At 36.0% G+C, this 4279-nt stretch overlaps 1 protein-coding gene across 1 annotated transcript in view; it reads right to left on the bottom strand.

Moving 5' to 3' along the window:
• Nucleotides 1-4279, bottom strand: part of GABRA3 (gamma-aminobutyric acid type A receptor subunit alpha3) — a 63780-nt gene that overhangs the window by 26896 nt on the left and 32605 nt on the right. The gene's annotated exons all lie outside the window — the stretch shown is intronic.

The raw sequence follows: 4279 nt of genomic DNA, 5'->3' as shown, positions 1-4279 counted from the left end.
TTTTTTTTTTTTTTTTTTCTGAATAGCCTAGAACTGAGTCCAAGACTCAGGACATGGTCGGAATTCAGTAGGATGCTTACTTCCTTAATTTTGGACACTCTTCTGATAATGCAGCAAACTATTGTGGAAAGTGGTTCTGTAGCTGCATCACACCCTAGGTCCCTACTGGGCTTTGTGAACGATGAAAACTATTTTGAAATCTGTTTCTCGGGAGTTTTTGCCAAATCCAAGCTTGTCTTTAGATCAATTATTCTTTTTTGGGGGGAGTGTTATTCTAAATTCAAGGCTAAATTTTATTTACGTTTACATTATATTTTACGTTTTTTCTAATCTTTTCATATTTTAGTTATGCATGTGAATATATATATATATATATATATATACTTGTGATTAACAGTATAAGCTTTAGAGTCAGAATGAACTAGGCTGAAAACTGGGCAACCTCACTTACTAGTAATATGACCTTGAATAAGGTGTTTTACCCCAGACAGCCTCAGTTTATCATGTGTAAAAGGGGGGTGATAACACCAGATAATACAGAGATTTGTTGGGGATTGAAGATTATATATATATAGTCTATAGTATAATACCTGACACAGAGTAATTATTCCATAAATAGTAGCTTCTGTAATTAACATGACTATTGTCTTTACTGTTGTTTGAACAATAGTGTTGTCATACTATATAATTAATTATAATAGTATACTTAATGTTAACAACAATATTATCATAATAATTTTACAATTGCTAGCAATGTGTTCCTAGTCTCAATGAGTACTACACTAGAAGTTAGATGTTCTGAGTGATCCCACTTACTTGCTTTGTATCTTAGGCAATTTCTTTATTCTCTCTGTGCCTCCATTTTGCTCATTTATGAATATTCCCTACTGTCTCTGTCCCCCAGGATTTTGATAAAGCAGTATATGTACAAAGTCATTCAAACTTGAGGAAGGGGAAATGGTCAGAATGTCTTTCTGAGTATTGGCATGCTGAAGAGGATGCAGAAAGTGAGCCTCCTTAGCCTGGGTCAAGCAGGGCATGGAATGAATTCCTAATGAGGCGAAAGAGGCTATATGCGAAATCAAGCAGAGAAGGCACTGTGTCCATTAACTTTACCCAGAGGGTCAACCATGTGTGCTGAAGCCTCTGGGGCTTCCTTTTCTATCTTGGTCTGCTATAGTACCTTACTTATATATTTGCTATATAAATGAAAATCCAGACTGCAAAAGACTCTACAATTTCAACAGAAATACCCTAAAGGAGTACCTTTGCACCAACTAGGCGGGGAGTAATCAAGGGTGATTAGTCAAAACACATTTTAAGCCATGTAAGGAATCTGCCACATAGCTAATACTTATTAACAAACTCTGAATCTGTAATCTGGTAATCTCTGAGAATGGATCCAGGCCTTGAAAACCTTCATATTATACCAAGCAAGGAGTTACTTAATGGGAGAAACAAGCTACTTCATTAATGGTTATCAGCAAATGCAGTTGTCCACTCTGACACATTCATAGCAGTGTGCTGCTAGTGCTTAGATGGAGAGAACTGTATTGCAACATAAGTGTTTCTGTGCCATATCTCAGTAGAGATTTCTAGAGCTCTAGTCTCTAGGGCTTAATTAAAACTGTCAATTTTTTGAAAGCTCTTAGCTAGTCAGAGCTGGTAGGGCCCTCAATCCAGCCTTTGGTACACTTCATGGATGGACGAAGAGATTCTTGGCATTTTAAAAGATATTCAGCCTGTCACCAGTGCTTCTCTTTCAAGACTAGAAAAATATTTCTGAAAAGGCTCAGGTAGAACTGACTGTCCTCCCTCATCTCCTTTGAGCACTTCTAGTGCACTTACATGATGACATGTGTCTCTTATACCAAACCACATCTGTGATGAGTGGAAAGGACTTTGATTCTCAGGCACAGCCAAGTAGCCCACTGTACCACATTCGTTCCCATCAGAATTAATAACGTACTTTTCTTGCAGTAATTATTAAATATATTATTATTATTATGAATGTAGCTCTTATTGTCTTCTTTTCTCCAACATTGCTAACTGTCTGTTTTGTGCCTTATACAGAGTTAGGTCCTAAGGATAAAAAATTTAGGTATTTCAGACTACAGCATTCAAAATGAGTACTCATTCTCCCCTTAGGAAATAATCAGAATTAATCACATTTCATATATCTGTTTACCTTAGACACCACCACAAGGGCAAGGATATTTGTTAATTCACTTTCAGTCAGGCTTAATTCTGTTTTACAAAGTCCTATCTGACCCTACCACCCATACCCTTATGAACCCTTTATCACAAACTCTTCTTACTGCCTAACTCTGCCACTCTATGACTTAGTGAGTCCACCTATTTTCTCAACCTCTTCTCTGAATGCATAAACCCCTTTTGGCCTTAACTGAAACCTGACTCTCCTCTTGAATACACTGTTTTGGTTCTCAAAATGTGGTTGATAATTCAGAATCAAGAGCTCAAGAGGTACAATCCATATTTTCTTTGATGTCTAGCACTTCTTAGACCATTACCAGATCACAGTGTTGTTGTAACCTGTGCTCCTTTGAGACATCTACCATCTGGTGATACCCCTTTCTGCCCTTTCTCATAAGTATCATTTATAGAATATTCCCATCTGCCCAAAGATTCCTTTGTGCCCATACCATCCCCTTCTTGGTCTTAGGTAACCACTGATGTGCTTTCATTTTCTATGGATTAGATTTTTCTCTTAGAGTTTCGTATAAATATTTTACGGTATGTACTCAGTTGTGTCTGGCTTCCTCCACTTAGCATATTTTTAGGTTTACTCATGTTGTTGCATCTATCTGTGGGTTGTTCCTGTTAATTTCACAGCAGCATTCCATTGTATTGATATTACCTAATTTGTTTATTCATTCACCCAGTAATGGATATCTGGATTGTTTCCAGTGTTCAACTATTGTGAATAAAGATACTGGGATGATTTACATGTAAGTGTGTGTGAGTATATGCTTTCATTTCTCTTGGTAAATACCTAAAGAATGGAACTACAGGATTATATAGTAAGCATATGTTTAACTTTATATGGCATTGCCAAACTGTTTTCTAAAGTAATTTTACCATTTAACTTTCCCAGCAGATGTATGAGAGTTTCAGTCAGCGTGCATCCTTGACTTAAAAAATAAAATAAAATAACTTTAGGCCGGGCATGGTGGCTCCTGCCTGGAATCCCAGCCCTTTGGGAGGCTGAGGCGGGTGGATCACAAGATCAGGAGTTTGAGACCAGCCTGGCCAACATGGTGAAAACCCCTCTCAACTAAAAATACAAAAATTAACCAGGCAAGGTGGCGCATGCCTGTAGTCCCAGCTACTCGGGAGGCTGATGCAGGAGAATTGCTTGAATCCAGGAGGTGGGGGTTGCAGTGAGCTGAGATGGAACCACTGCACTCTAGCCTGGGCAACAGGGCAAGACCCGCCTCAAAAAATAAAATAAAATAAATAACGTTAATTGATACTTTAACACTTTTCTCTGATAGTGAAAGTCCTTGGAATATTTTATCTCCATATATCCCCATCTCAACAGATATATATTACATTATGTTACAGTATTTTATTCTAAATGTATTGTTTAACGAATGAGCCACTGTTACCATCTCATACAGTCAGTGCTTATTTTAGCCATTCTAGTATTTGAAGTGATGTCTCCATGAGGTTTTAGTTTACATTTCCCTAATTTAAAAAAAAATGATATTAAGGATCCTTTCACATGATTATGGGCATTTGTATATATTCTTCGATGAAGTATCTGTTCACATCTTTTGCCCATTTTAAAAATTGGATTCTTTGACCTTTTATTATTGAATTTTAGGAGCTTTTTATATTTTCAGAATATACAAATATTTCAAAATATATTTTTTAGGTCTGCACAGATATAGTGTGCTTTATCTCAGGCTATGGCTTGCCATTTCATTATCTTAATGTTATCCTTTGATGAGCAGAAATTTTTAATTTTGACTAAGTCCAATTTATTAGTTCTTTTCCTTATTGTTATTATGTTTTTGTGAACTAAGGAATTTCTGTCTACCAAAGGGTCCACAGATATTGCCTTATATTTTCTTCTAAGTGAATCATATTTTTAACTTTTATATTTAAATCCATGATCAATCTCAAATTAATTCTCTGCAGTGCCATCTTTATCATAAATCAAGTTTCCATACATATGGCTGTATTTTAGGCTTTCTTATTTTCTTATTTTTTTTTTTTTTTGAATGGATCCTTGTTTATTTTTTTATTTTTTTCT

Source organism: Rhinopithecus bieti, unplaced genomic scaffold (assembly GCF_001698545.2).
Source record: "Rhinopithecus bieti isolate Rb0 unplaced genomic scaffold, ASM169854v2 scaffold_64254, whole genome shotgun sequence".
NCBI lineage: Eukaryota > Metazoa > Chordata > Mammalia > Primates > Cercopithecidae > Rhinopithecus > Rhinopithecus bieti.
The sequence above is the reverse complement of the archived record's forward strand: the minus strand, read 5'-3'. Positions and strand labels throughout refer to the sequence as shown.